Here is a 16,725-nt window from a genome sequence, read left to right as displayed (position 1 = left end):
AGGGGCAGCATGTGGTTCCTTGTCCAGTTTACCAAATACCTCTTAAGTGAGGTAGTTTCAGGAAACTAAAAAATTTTAAGCTCATCCTGCATTACTCCTTTATGCATTTACTGCTGTTTTTTGTGAGAAAGAGGTCCAGGTGCTGGAAAAAGTTGTTCCAACTAGTTGAATGGCAGTACCCTCACACAGTTGGCAGGTGACCTGGAAGCGATGATGTCACATAAGAGCACATTACTGCTTTGTCAGCCTACACAGATGGACATGTATTCTGTGGATTAAAGCTCTATGGTTTCCAGCATCCTTTGTATATTTATTTCAACATCTTATGAACATATATTGTGTTGTGTTTATGGCTTGTGCCTTTTATGGTTACCGTGACTAGAGCCACAAACGTGCCTGAAAATGTTATGATTAGTAAAATCTAAATATTTTTAAATTTGTATAATTATCCTGCATTACTCCTTTATGCATTTACTGCTTATCTTATGACAAAAAGAGACACCACCTGGGTGAAAGAGAAAAAGCTGTTTCCATCTCAAGTCCTGCTTTTTGTAGAACCATTGCTGCTGTCATGTGACCAGATGTGACGTCACATCAATCATATTACCGCCTGTCACTGAAGATCTTATGCCATCTGTCACCTGCCCTGCGTCAATAACTCACACTTTACCAATGTCATGTGTTGCTTGGGCTACTAACTTCAGCCCAGGATTTGACAGGCAGTGTCACATACAACTGTGTCCAATAAAACAGTTCCTGACCGCTAACATCAGGCGGCAGATCCACTCGTTGCCATCATTCTACTAGATCTAAGGACTCAACTGGTGGATGATAGAGTCAAACATCTTAGGAGGCATCTCCTTATTCAGCCTAGCCCAAAAGCTACATCTGTTTGTAGATGCCTCCGTTCAGGAGTGGGTCATCTTCCCGAGGCAAGTGAGTTAAATGAATATAGGAGTCCAGTTTCCACACTTGAGGAACTAGGCTGGTATTATGGAGTTACTTTTTGGCTGGACTAACAAGTGTATGTATGCCTTGTCCAATCAAAATCACGAAACAAAATTTAAATCTAGTTCATAAAATTGTCCTGCAGATTTCGGTCGATTGCAGGATTTGCAAAGCATGTGCATGGCCAACTTGTTGTCAACAGATATTTTGATGTAAGACTCGCTTTATCACAATATAAATCTTGATTATCGATCAGATTGTCATGACTGGGGGCACCCATTTTGTTAGAAGCAAATGCAAATGTTACGAGAGGTGGAATTTGATTGGTCCATAGAAGAGGCATAGAAGGGACATAACTCGTAATAGCCACAGGTGGCGCTATCGAGCCCAGGAATTTCAGCCTAGTTCGACTTCTATATTCAGTTGACTCTCTTGCCTCGGGAAGATTGGGTGGGTGCTCTCTAACAGAGCCAGACAGCCTCAGGGCTCTGGTCTGGCACATAACATTCTTAGGCACATAAACAGTGTGGAGTTGGAAGCACTCATTCTGGCCATCTCACGAGATCAGGGCTGTAGTCTCTACTATTGCTCTAGTCAGCAGCTGTTCTATAATCGTGGAAGGATGTTTTTGGAGGTCCGACACAGTCTTTGCAAGTCGTCATTTTCGTGGGTTATAGCTAAAATGGCACCTCAGGAAAACGTCACCTGGCATAAACGACACCGATTGGCGAAAACGTCACCTCGCCTCAAGCGAAAACGGCTACCTATTGCCTGGCGAAAACGGCACCCTATTTTTTTTTACCTTGGTAAAATATATGAAATTAAACTTACATGGTTGCTTGCAAACACCAATAATTGTGAAATGTTGAAACAAGTTTACATTAGAAATTATCCTCTACTCCAATTATATTCCTACTTAGCCTATAAGCAACTCAACTTATTGTGAAAACATAACATGTCTTGAAGTAAAATAAATGAAATTGAACTCACATCGACTCTTACAAACACCAATAATAGTGAAATGTTAAAACATTACAAAAGAATTTAGCCCCCTGCTCCAATTTACTCGCCGAATCTGATTGGGAGGCGCAACTAACTTATTGTGAAAACATTATATGCTTTGAAGTAAAATAAATGAAATTAAACTTACATCGTCTCTTACAAACTCCAATAATTGTGAAAAGTTCAAACAAGTTTACATTAGAAATTAACCCCCTGAGACAGCTACAAATAATATGTAACAAATAACATAAATCAGATATACTATAACATAAACTGTTCTTAAAAACAGAGGTGCAGTTTTCTCCCGTCACATAGTAGCCATTTTCGCCAAATGCGGTGCTGTTTTCGCCAGAGAAATCGGTGACGTTTTGCTGAAGTGACGTTTTAGTCTGCACCCATTTCATGAAGACGTCAAAGTCGTTCGTAGTTTTGGTCCTCTGGTAGTGGACCAGCAGGTAACCAACCCCGATGCAATTTATGAACTCATTTTGTCTGGTATCGTTTTGTATCTACGCCCGGTGAGATACAGATACATTACCGAGTAATGCACGATAAGTAAAAAGTTTAGTAAAATCTAAATATATGTTTACATTTGCATACTTATCCTTCATTACTACTTCTAAGGTAGACCGTCCTCCCAACTATAGCTCCAGAAACCCTTTTTTGACAAGCACGGGCGACAAAGGGTAATATGACTTTAAGGGACGTAACATCAGGTCACGTGACAGTGGCAATGGTCCTTCAGAAAGCGGGACTTGAAATGGCAACATTTTTTTCTCTTTCACTGTGCACCATCGCTTGGCGGTATCTCTTTTTGTCGTGAGGTAAGCCGTGAATGCATTGGGGAATAATGCAGGATAATTATACAAATGTAAAAAATATTTAGATTTTACTAATTATAACGCTTGTTTGTGGCTCTCGTTAAGGTAATATTATGGGCGTAACTGTTGTTCCATCCGCCATTTTAAATTCGACACATGGCCACGATTTCGTGTCTTGCGTTCTCAATTCTTGTATTTTTGTTTTGTAAGACATTATTCTGGTTTCCCTAATGTTTTATGTGTGTTTTAAGATATGCTTTACACTACTTTCATGCAATAGTTTTCTCTTATACACTTTTCAGTTTTTATTTTACAATATGCCTCCAATTTCCCGTTGTGTGTTTTCCACATCAATATGACAGAATTTATGCCTGGTTGTACGCTTTGCCACGCGAGCTATGAGGCCGGGATTCCCACCCTCTCTACCTTGACTGCACGGGACCCTGTACATCATCGTCACGATGTCGCCATTGCAGTCCCTTATCGCCATCAGCCTTCTCACTCTACCTAAAACATGACCGGTTCTTCAAGCCAACAACGATCCACTTGGTCGCTTACATCGAATCAGAAATTTGTTGTTCTAGTAAGCCTGACCTCCTCGTGAGGGCATGGTGAAAATCCAGCCTTTTTCCTGGTATTGATGTCATGTCATAGGTCGCTGGTCAATGTGCGATCCCTAATGCTTCAGCCGAGTTGGCGACCATCTTGGATTTTCAGCCACCAGTGGGCGCTGCTGAGATGGATCCATATCCAGATATGTTCGGAATGGTTCAATGTATAAGTGTGCCAAGTTTGGTGTGTTTGACCTAAAGTGCAAAATTTTTGCCTTAACCGCCCAACTATACATCTTCGTTATTGCTGTAAGAATATGATATAATTGGACGTCATTCATGAGATATGTGGCCACCGTGTTTTAAGGCCAAACCAGTGTACAAAAAGAACACAGAATAAACCGAGTGTTACAAGCAACACAGATGTCTTTATTGCATATCAACATTACCCATCCCACAGCAGTAACATGGTTCTTGGGTCTTGCCTAACCACACCACAGACTGCGAAGAAGTACCTTGTATTTCACTAATATCCTTCCAAGCAGAATTATCAAGTTTTGCAGTCTCAAAAGTCAAACGTTTGCTTCTCAATAATTTCAGCTGTACATGTTAATTTTTCAGTCCATACACAAACTGATCACGACGTTATGTCAGTGACGGACACTTCCAAAGGTTAAGAGTAGGCATGGTGTCTCATGAGTTTAGTCTACGGACGCTTACAAGTGATCCAGATGCCATTTGGCACACTCATCCCATTCAGAAATCTACAAGATACCGAGTGGTGAGGAATGAGTCGATATGGTGCGAACTGAAAACGGCTCCAGGCTAAACAAACCATAGGCTCACAATTGTGTTCAACTGTGGTCACCTTACCTCGCAATTTATTTTAAAACAACCATCAAATTTCAGCTCTAAGCTTCACCGCTGAGACAAACAAGAAAAAGATGGCCCGAAATACGGCGCTACCCAGACTTGAACTCAGCAAACGTTACTGATTGGTTAAATGTTTTGGTTTGGTTTGTTGTTTAATGCCGCACTCAGCAATATTCCAGCTATATGACGGCGGTCTGTAAATAATCGAGTCTGGACCAGACAATCTAGTGATTAATATAATGAGCATCGATCCACGCAATTGGGATCGGTGACATGCATCAACCAAGTCAGCTAGCCTGACCACCCGATTACTTTAGTCGCCTTTTACGACAAGCAGAGTGACCTTTTACGGCAAGCATGGGTTGCTGAAGACCTAATTCTACCCCAGAATCTTCACGAGTCTCTGATTGGTTAAAATGTGTATAATAATATTAGCACATGGTGAAGGGAGGGAAATTCAAGACCGTCAATGATAAATCTGTTTAATTATTCCGTAGTGTTCCTTGTCATCCCCAAAATGTTGCGACCCGTGAAGATCTGGGGTAGAATAGGTCTTCAGCAACCTATGCTTGTCATAAGAGGCGACTAACAGGATAGGGTGGTCAGACTCACTGACTTGACTGATGCATGTCATCGATCCCAATTGCGTGGATCGTTCATGATGCCAATCACTGGGTTGTCTGGTCCAGACGCTATTATTTGCAGGCCGCCGTCATATAGCTGGAATATTGCTGAGTGCGGCGTTAAACAACAAGCAAACAAACAAACCCAGCATTTTACCATTGCAGGTTTTGAATTTCCCTTCCTTCACCGTGCGCTAATATTTAGATCCACGATTTATAGTTTTAGCCAATCAGAAATGTTTGCTGAGTTCAAGCCCGTGTCGCGGCGTAATTTCCTGCCACCTTTGTCTTGTTTTCCTCGACGGCAAAGCTTAGGGTTGAGATTTGATGGTTGTTTTAAAATAAATACAAGGTAATTAAGGTGATTACATATCAACATGATTGTGTAGCCTATGGTTTGTTTAGCAAGTATAAATATGTTGAAATAAGTGACATTCATATTTCATGCGATATCGAACTGTGATTGGAACCGATTGTGAAATCTAGGATAAGGACCAAGATGGCAGGTATCACTCCTTGTCTACATGTGTATGGAGGGATGTGATTTTTTCTATACGAATATATTATGTTAAACACGCTGTCATCAAAATCCTGTGTTGTAAAGCTCCGGTTGATTCATCGTAAAGGGGGTCCAATGGCTAAGGATAGAGTTCAGTTAATCTAATAGCCACTAAACGGGAACGTAACCCTAATGATCGTAAAGGAAATGCAAGGGCTAAGGATAGGGTTGGGGTAACCTACCCTAACACTGACGACATTTGAATGTTTTCAGCGCCTAAAAAATATACCTAATAAACTGCATTCTTGTGCATGTTAATGATAATTAATGAATCGAAAAAATATGATGCATATTAATTCTCATTTATCATCATTTTAACCATTTGAATTAAGGAAAACACGGGAAAAAAAATATATTGAAAATAAAAGTGCTTTCATCAACTAGCGCTTGCTATAAAATGCGCCGCTGCAGGCTATATTTAGTAAACAAATATTCAAAACTCTCTACATCGCTGGGTTTATGCAAAGACATTGCATGGGAAGATGATACATATATATCATTGAGAGGAGCTTATGCACACTCGGTGGAGTGTGTGAAGGGTGCGTACCATGTCATAGAATTTTGAAATGTTCACAAATTCGGCACGCATAAATTTTCCTGCCACTTACGTGAACCATGCGTGAACTCTGAGTGAACACTGCTGACGGTGCGTGTCAATGCTGCCATGGGAATCCACTACACGCTCTGACACGCCATGCCACGCATTGGTCACGAACTGTCCACGTTGTGGGCATGCCTCTCTGCACCGGGTTCACACATTCGAGCGTGTCGCGGATTGATCGTGCGGCCGTTAGGGTTGTTGTCACGAGTTCACGTAATCAAGGAACGCCCAGCTCACACATAGGTCACGCACGTCACGAACCATTCGCGCAATACACGAACTGCTCACGAAATGTTTACTCATTGTTCGCTCGTAGTTCCCGAACTATGAGCGACGCTTCAGTACATATGTTAGCGGGTCCTGGCCATTCTGCACTTGCAGCAAATAGACATCATGCCTTACAAGGAGAAAGTCCGTAGAAGAAGCGGAAGACCAGTGCAGAAAAGACAGGAAGAGGACAGGCCAGAGAAAGAGACAGAGATTGCAGACAAGTGTGGATGTTGTTCCACAGACACAACTTGATGTTATTGCAGGGACTCAAATAGAACTGTCAAATGAAGAAGAGCCCACAGTAAAACAGAAGAAGAGAATCAGAGTGTCCAAGAAAGAAATTCCTGAGTATAAGTGGACAGATGAGGGTACCATGAAATTAACAGAATATGTAAAAGACTACCCACAGTTGTATGACAAGAGACAGAAGGACTGGCTCAATGTGGCTGCCAAATCCGAGTTATAGACAAAGGCTGGAGAACACAGGAACCTCCTGCCACTAGTATGCATTTTTCCCAAAAAAATTCCCCTGATTGAATTTCTGAATGAATTGTTATTATGATTTGGTCTGATTTCTGTTGTGTTACTGTCACTGCAGGGCACAGGCTTGTCATCATTAGGGAGCGAGGCTGCTTCAGGCAATCTGGCTCTGTTCTCTTCTACAGCATCATGCAAGGTACAGTTCTTCCATGTTCCTCCACCTGAGGCACCACCTTCTGCCCCAACATCAACATACTAGAACGTATACCCAGCTTCTGCAACTGCCATGAGTGCAATGCTGTGGAAGCCCTTATAATTATAATAGAGGGAGCCTGCTTTGGGTGGCTTCTAAATAGCAACGTGCTTGCTGCCCAGGGCCCCCTGACAGTTGTGGTAGTTCCATCTGGAGCTGAACATCTCAGCAACCTCCTTCCACTCTTCTTCAGTTTTGGGGCAGCTGAGCACTTCGTCCTTGAAGACCTCAATGACAGCTTTGCACACCTCTGGTAAGAACTTGCAGATTGTACTTGCTTTAACTCTGAAGCTGTACTGTAGACTTGGATAGGAATTTCCAGTGGCTAGGAAGCGGAGGGTGGCAGCCAGCTTGTTCTCTCATGAATGTGGTCTGTTTCTTAAGGTGAGGGATAAACTTCTCCGCCATCTCTTGGAACATGTCAGGTGTCATTCTCACATAATTCCTGTAGCCTATGGGATCTTCCTTAATTAGTTCTGTCAATAGCTGATCATTATGTCCGAACTCACGTCTTCTAGCCAACCATTCCATAACCCACGCTGTCCTTGCTTTCCTTGTTCTAGTTAGGGTTGTCTCTTCTTCTTTCTCATACTCTTCCTCTTGCTTTTGCTGCCTTTTCTCCTTCTCTTCAAGAAGTGATAGTCCTGCAGCTGCCAGATATAGACACCTCTGTTCTGCAATAACAGTCTCTCTTGTATTAAGCATGTTGTATCGTCCACAGCGAGTCAAGGAATGAAGCGTCTCTTCTATACACATGCACAAAAGTTAAGCGCCACCCACTATATTTGTGAGCTGTTACTTTTGGCACTTAATGATGACTATTATAACGAGATGTACGATTAATATAAGGCGTATATATGTAAACCTCTTGTGATGCAAAGGTTGTCCCAAAGCAAGTTTATCTTGTGTTCCAAAAGAATATGAGCAGAAAGGAATTTTACCGAAGACCAGAAATTGAAGGATTAGAAAACATTGAAAAACTTTTTTTGTCATGTGACTGTCATGATATCAGCAGACCATATCAGGTGTCATATAGACACCCTAGGGAGTGCAGAGTCTATTGCAAGACAGAAACATCAGTAACGTGTGTATGATCCATGGACATTGACCACAGCTTCAACCCTACGCCTCATACTCATTACAAGTCGTTAAATGCTTCTCTGAGGCAAACAGATCCATTCTTCATGAAGTGCGGCTTCAAGTCCAGCGAGATTTTGAACTGGGGGATCACGATGTCTGATTTTCCGGCCAAGAATGTCCGAGAGATGCTTAATCGGATTAAGATCCAGACTACAAGCCGACCAAGGAAGAGTGGCAATAGCTTCTTGACGCAAATAAGAGATCTGTGTGGTCTAGCATTGTCGTCCATGTAAACAGGTCTTGTCTGAAGAGGATGGTTGCTAAAATGAGGGACTACCACTGGATGAAGAAGGGCATCTTGGTATTGTTGGCCATTCAGGTTTCCACGAATTGTCACCAGCGGAAGTTTGCAGCCGAAGGAAACACAACCCCATATCATGACAGACCCCCCGCCACATGCTAAGGTCTCCTGGATGTTCCTTGGTACAAATCAAGTGTTACGTTGCCTCCAAACACGTAGTCGACCATCAACAGTTCGTAGCAGCATTCGACACTCGTCAGACCAATGGATCCTCCAGTTGGCCAAGTTCCATCGACTACGGGCACGACACCATATCAGACGATTCCGCTTGTGCCTCTCAGTCACTTGAGGACGTTTTACTGGTCTTCTGGTGTTATAACCAGCCGCTCTGAGGCCACACCTTACGGTCATCATGAAGAGTCTCTGATGGGTAATCCACTGCAGTCTTAAATCTGTTGAAGTGGCAAATGGATTTCGTCTGACTATCCTGAAAAGACGTCTATCCTGTCTGTTAGAGATCTTTCTTGGCCTGCCACACCGATGCCTGTCATTGACATCATTGGTTTGACAATCAAACGAGTGATAACACTCTGATTAACTTAGTTAGTTAGTTAACTTTCTCCTCACCATGGCTGATTTTCAACCTCTATTGGAAGGGGAATCTCACACAGGAGCAAAATGCAACCACGTGTCTGAAACTTGAATTTCACTATTTAGGGGGTAGCGGAACTGCAGCAACACATAAAGCACGCTTTCCTTGTGGTATCCGGACAAATTTGGGTTCATGAAACTATGAAAGCCTAATTCAGTCATACATAATCATATTTTGTATTTCTGATTCCCACACGTGAAATCAAGAGACTATGAATATGGTGGCGCTTAACTTTTGTGCATGTGTATATTTGTGAATGTGTATATTTGGAAAACAGCGGGAACTATGCGTGCCACTGCCGGACATTGCGGTACGGTAGACATGAACAATGCGCGAACAATACTTAACCTAAGCGTAAAGAAAACGTGCCATTGCGTGTCAATGCGTGCCAATGTGGCCCATGTCTGGCCATGCATTGCGTAGGCATTGCTTAAGTTATGCGTGTACAGTGCGCGAATAGGGCGCAAACGCGGCTTCACGCTCCACTGCGTACCACCGAAATGGCACGCCTTGCCACGACGCATTGCGTGGCATTGAAGGGACAAAAATCGTGCAAGTGTCAGGGTGGCTAAACACTTTGAGTAGATCACAGTTGTCTTTTCTTATTTCGTTGATGGCCTTGCCCTTCGTTCGAAGTTGTCACTGACATGTAAGCAGACTTGAGTTTGTTGATTTTCACGTCTTCAGTATGGGGTGGTACAGTTAACATGAATGTCTTTGGCGAACACTCTGATTTCCCTCTTCCAAAATGTTACGACAGGATAAATTCAGCTGATTGATCAAGGAAACCGAACCACTTTGATTGCACAGCCGGGTCACCGATATTCAAAGCGCGGTGCTAAAGTGACTTTTAACATTTTCTTATAGGTTTCCTGCTTACTAACAATGCGCTTGAATTACCATTAGTTGAAGAAAATCTTAAAAAAGGATCTTGAGCGTCGGTGATGTTATATTTGTAAATACAACAGCAAGACCATTTCGTTAATGCGAATGCATTCACAATGTCGACAATGCCCATAAGTATATATAAACGCAGACCACTAAAATGGCCTAAGCTATTTCAGGTAGATCCTGGTCGCGAGGTTTATGGGATCGGTAACTAAACTGTTAACAAAGCACGATGTTGAAATCAGGCATGGTGAAAAAGAGGCCCACCGTAGTCAAGCTATCGTTGACAGATTTTGTTTGTTCAGTATTCAGATTCAGTATGGAATCGAAATGAAATCGGAATGATTGCGATCAACCGAATGGGTGACACGAATATCAGCTGTTGTATCAGCGCTGAATAATGAAGTAACGAGATTAATCGAGAAGAAACCATCCGATGCGATTAAAATGAAATCTGTGACTTCAGAATCTTCAGCATCGAGGAGAGGCAAAGAACAAAAACTTCTGGATAGAGTAAGCCTAAGATATTTATACCAGCCTGGTGAACTCGAAGGAGGCCTACGTCGCGCAACCCATCCGATTTGGTCTCTTAAGACATATAACATTAGTCGACTGGTTATGACAGAAGGAGAGCCTTTTCTTTATTTTCTTAAAGATGGACCGGGCAGGGCATTTGTACGAGAAGAGTTGTTCATAGTTCCCAACGATACAGTATTACCGCCCTAAGTAACCATAAGCATAGGTAGTTACACCATCATTATCAATCCATCTCTTTGTATCTAAGGGGGATAATGATGTCTTGTTCATTCTTAATCCATATATCCTGTGATTGTAACTTCTTAAAGAGTTCATCTCGTGTTTGAATGTTCTACCGTTGAATAATGCTTCTTTATACTGTTCGTGTTTGATATGCTTTTTTACCACATACTTCTTAACACCCTTAGCTTTTCTTATCTCCCCATTATCGGACTTTTTTATAGAATACACCTTAGGTCTTAATCCGACATACTCCGCTATAGGAGTCCCAGCACATTCATCCTTCATCTTACCTAACACCTTTTTATTTACTACGCTGTGCAGTGGATTATCTTTTGGGTAATCGCTCGTGTCGTACATATCTATTTTTTCTGCCATATCTTTATACACATCCTCGGTTTGTATTTCCATCAACAAAGAATCTGTGTTGGTATATAACACCTCGCTTCTTAAGTTCGTTATAAAAGTCATACATAAAGGGTTTTGACAAGTCAAGAATACTCATACCTATGTACACCGATCTGTTGAATTTCATATTACTCTTCTGCATATGCAACGCAACTAAGTCGTTATCGAATATCTTGCTTCTGTTTAAAGCCTGACTGGCTATAAGTTTCCTAAGTCTTTCTTCCTCATTAGATCTGACTAGTTTAACATCAACACGCTTCCTTAGATTCTCCATAGTTTTACCAAATAAGGAGTTATTCATGAGCTTATATAGATTCTTTTCAAAATCGCTGATAGCTATCTTTCTTAAATCTGTGTTCAACCTTGTATAGGGCTCCATCCAAGGGCTTTGATCAAACTTTAGAACTCTGTGTATTTTCTTTAGTTTCATACCTAACGATAGATATAACTGGAGATTTCTGTAGTGAACTATATATTTTGTCTTATCCATCAAATTTGGTACGAGTTTTTCTACATTAGCTAACCTAGAATTACCCATCAAAGAGTGTTGATATTCCGACAACCAATCTTTATTAACCATTAATCTTTAAGGAGCTAGTGGATAACTGTTATGATCTTTATGTAACAAATTTGGATATTCCAAGTCAACTTCTAGTATGTACCCTTTATCGGAATCTGAGGATATATCATACACATCGACCCACTCAAAAACCCCCATCAGTAAATGTTGACTCATAGCCCATCCGTATAAATTGTTGGCGTCAAGATATAATATATGCGTGTCGGTATTACTCGGATCATATCCTTCCACTAATTTATTATTAGCCTTGGAATACCTTTTCGCTACCATCGATATACCACCTCTTAATCCTTTCTCAATGAACAAGTGCATATCGTAATCGGTGAGTAGTTTTAGTTCTACACCGGTCTTCTTCAACAATGCATCCCACGATTGTCCTGGACTAGTACCATGCCGGGTCCAAGCCATATTGTTTTAAACATGTCTCTCTTAATATCTCGAATATATCGGCGAGTAACAGTACATTGGTTATTAAGTACAGATCGTGATAATCACCTAAATTCTTACAACCTAATTTATCCCACACCGTCAGAGCGTGTTCATAATCGGCATCTGTTATTTTAGATTCTGTTAAGTTAATTTAGAAGGATTCAAGGATTGTAAGGATATACACCTTTTCTCAGCAACACTCACGATACGGCTGAAATATTGCCGATGTGACGTAAAGCTTTAACTCACTCACTCACTCAGCAACAAATGTTGAGTTAACCTATCAGTATATTTATTTGTTATCGCAAAGTCATCGGGATTGTTCGCATTAGCTAAATTGTCCAGGGAAGATAACAGAAACTGTACGGAGTCTATGAATCTAAGTCCATTACTTTGCTTTATTCTGGCTTTCCCATCCTTGTCCCTATAATGTATAGTTTTAGTCAACGAGAATGATATATATTTTTCCATATTATTAGGAATGCATGTTAAGCAGCCGTCAGTCTTTGAGATAGCTTGCATAATGAGATGTGAATCGTATCCTCTATGGTTATGAAACACAACGGTGATGGGTATTGTTTGAGAATTCATTTTTAGTTTCAAGTTACACTCGTTATGCGCGGCTACCCGATAATTACCTGTGACGTGGCAATGATCTCTTACAGAATCCCCATTCAGAGGTTTATTACAAACATGACAACTCGTTGATCCCTTATAGGCCCTCCAATTATCCCTCGTCATACACATGGGTTTCTTACGCGATAAATTTTCTCTGATTATTCTCTCTTCATTTTGTAGATATTCTAGGAACTTTCCCGCTTCATCGAGACCTCTGTAAATCACGGGCGGGTTTGTTTTCCCGTCATACCTTACAACTATATATCCAAACCCACAAGGAATATGTTCTTGAGTTTTGTACGTAAAACTACTATCTTGATTATTATCTTGATTATTTTCTATAGGTTTGATAAGTGCTTCGAAGTCGGCGTAAATTACGTATGGTACTGGCATTTGATTACAATAATGTTCAAATTTTAATATATTTTTCCCCTCTTTAAGCATATCAATCCTGATAGCATTCTGTCCAACACCTCTACAGTCTTCTTTATGCGCTTCTAATAGATCTTGTCTGCTGTACCCATGTAGGCATCTTTTGCTGAAATATTTCTTTCCTGCATGTTTTGTTTGATTGCATAATAGTCTGCTTAAACTCTTTATCCATGTATAATGATATTTTCCATCTTTTTCGATCAGAAATTAATTGATTCTGGGAATATGTTCTGGAGCGGAGCTTATCCTGTGTACAACAATTCCTTGAGAAGAATGTCCGAAAACATTTATAGCTAAATTATTTTGCTTTTCCACTTATCGATTTGTGATATTGGTGTAGGTTCATCTATACCATGGAGGTTGAGCCCATCGTTTTGAGGATAGCTAGGTCTATCCGGATGTTTGTCTACGGGGAACAATGCAGATCTTATCATCATTCTTAGACAGTCATCGCCTTTATTTTTTACATTAATTATGTCCTTTTTCTTTATAATACCTTTGAAGGGCATATAATTTGCTATATCTAAATATAAACTATCGATTTTATCCACACACCAACCCGAACCTGTATTAGTCCAGCGTTCTAAAGTTTCCTGTAGCCTCTGAATTGATGTATCTATGATGCGTTTATAGTATTGGATTCGGTTATAACTTCTTGATTGCTTCGGAAATATGGTTCGGTATATTCAGTTCTATGATGGGATTAACATCATTAACATCCATGTTGGAATTAATATCCATCTTCCAACCTCTTAGATATTTACCAATGCCGGCGGATGTGGGTACAAATTTTACTTCTTGTTGTTTTTTCTCAACATTGTCATGTTGTTTTTTATCAACATCATCTTGTTGTTAATTATCAACATCATTATTATCTAGTAAAGCGATCAATTCAGCTTTTCTCATTCAAGAATAACCTCTCAGCCCACTGTTTTTTGCTTGAGCTTTGAGTACTATAACAGTCTGGGGTTTGTTGTATTCCAAACCGAGTAAATCGATCAATTCAGCTTTTCTCATTTGAGAATATCCATGTAGACCACGTTGTTTTGCTAAAGCCTTCAACTCTCTCTCAAAAACCATTGTGGTTTAATGGTATATGCAAAATGAGTCAAATGTCTAATTGGTTGTTTTTCATATATCTAAATACGTATTCTTCCCAACCTATTCCTCTCATTGAATCTGCACAGATTCATGGTTATACATCTTTCATATCATTTGTCTAAATGCAAATCACATCTCCACTAGTGAGACATGGTTATTTATAGATTAGCAGTCAGAGTGAGTCGCTCGCCCGCCCTAACTAGGTGATGGTTTATGCGTAGTTATTGTGTAACCTAAAATAGCCGCCACACCAGTCAATCCCAACATGATAAATTTTATCTCTTGGTTTTTCTGAGCCTCTGACGGTGTATAAAACTGACTCATTGTTGGTCTTGGCATTGGGTCAAGTTTTTTCCCATAAACGACGAAGTATTCGTGCATGGCAGATTCAACATCCTTAAATGTTTGAATTGAATGTCCCTGCCTACGCAGTTCATCATGAATAAAATCTAATCTCTCCATTCTCTGCCTGGTCCATTGTGACTGGGCTGCTTCGAGTTGTTCTAATGCTTTATTATGTCTTTTACTCTTCTCTTCAACTTCTTTAGCGTTTGATTCCCTCAAAGTAGAAAATAAAAAATTACTCCCCGAAAAAGCTAGAGCATTAACAAAAGCTCCACTGACCATCATCGCAATTGTTGCCATAGTTATATGAATATAATTTATTCAAATGTTTAATTACTTCATTATGTCTTCCGGGATAAGCCCTTGTTTGATGAGCATATCTTTTTTTGCCATAGCCAATCCAATATCGAGAATGACCATACCGATATCATAACCATTAAAATCTAGCTTGGGTGGTGTGACTTTAGTAATCATTTTAGCTATACGGGCATAGCCAATGGCCAAGCCACTGAATGATACGTTGCGTTTACCATTTTACTGTCCGTAACTGGAGTAGTCATGCTTCTTATAGCATTATATGGGGGTAACCTCTAATTGAACTTGTTGTGACATCGTGGGTGATGTTTTCTCTTCTCCGGTCTTATAAAACAACCATACCACCGCTATAGCAACAACTCCTACTAGTGCCCAAGTTTTAATGGGACGACTATGTTCAATATTTGAATTATGCATTAGTTTCGCTTTCCGCGCCAGCCCGCCCTTTCTACCGGCTGCGATTTTTTGGAGGTTCGTCCTCGTCACTCTGGCTTCCTCATTCACAATCCGTTGTGCAATCGGGGTTATTTCCTCGTTCACATGTTGTACAATCTGTGGTGTCACTTGTTGTGATTGTGTTTCGGCAATCTGTTGTGGTGTCACTTGTTGAGTCTCCATTATTATTAAGTGGGGATGTATGTTTAAAGGGGCACTAATCTAAAGCAATTCCCCGGGACTGTTGGTTGCCTTTGTTATTGCTTTCCCCCCCGTGAGTACCCGGATGATAGGCAACGCAACTGAGCGTGATAAGAGACTAGTCTACCGTCTACAAGGACAGCTGAATAAACTTGGAGGCAATAATTGTTTTACTCATTTTTGAACACTGATTTGTTAACCGTGATCTATAAAGATTTCGACAAAGGGCGCATGTTAATTAATTTCTTCAGCCTGAACAAACAGACAAAAAGAAGATCATCTGATGTCGTCATTTGGAAATAGTTATATGATTGTTATAGTTTAATAGTAAAAAAGTATCCATGCAGTGAAAGCATTTTCGGATTTCGGATTGCGTTGATAATACGATTACTACTCCCTTGTCATCCATGTTTTCTGGTATAACCCTACACTTGTATGTATTTGTCGTCATTCACTTGATGCTCAGTTAATGAATATATTACAGGTATAATTAGTGGTAGCACCGCTCAGAATACCTGACTAAGGTTCCCATTTGTCATTTATTGTGTCTGGGGTAATTATTCAATCTAAATCCAGGTTTCAAGTGAGGTGAAATGTGTGTTATGTAATATGCACTTGGCAGCCCAGCAAGAGATGAATGATCAGTTGATTTACTCTTTTGTAAATCAACAGTCATTCCTAGTCATCAAAGGATTAACAGAAAATACATTGATTGATTAATCACTGTTGTCTTGCACAGTGGATATGTCAAAAGTGAGTGTTTACATGTCTAGGTTTACTAAAACAAAGGGAATACACTCATATCATGACGTGAAGTGCCGATGTAAAAACAACATACTTTGTTCAAAGGGTTAACCGATAATATATTGATTGATTGCTCATTGTTATCTAACTCAATGGATTTTTTTGGGAACCGAGGACGTTATGAAAATAGCTGTCACGTGGGCTTTCTCAGCCGACCTTTGAAACACATTACACCTATGTGAAACACCTGAAACAATCTAAGTGATCAGTTGAGAAATGGAACACCGGTCCTACTAAATAAGGCCCGGGGGCGTCCGGAAACGTCCGGGAGCGTCCGGGCAATGCCAGGGAGCGTTCGGGAGAATGATACTAAATGATAAAGTGTGTTCTATATAATTGTGTTCTTGTATTAATTATACAAAATAACATATAGCTGGAAAAAATTACATACACCCCTAT

This window comes from Haliotis cracherodii, unplaced genomic scaffold, assembly GCF_022045235.1.
Source record: "Haliotis cracherodii isolate W230 unplaced genomic scaffold, xgHalCrac1.p SCAF_5, whole genome shotgun sequence".
Taxonomy (NCBI): domain Eukaryota; kingdom Metazoa; phylum Mollusca; class Gastropoda; order Lepetellida; family Haliotidae; genus Haliotis; species Haliotis cracherodii.
This window is presented reverse-complemented; position numbering follows the sequence as displayed.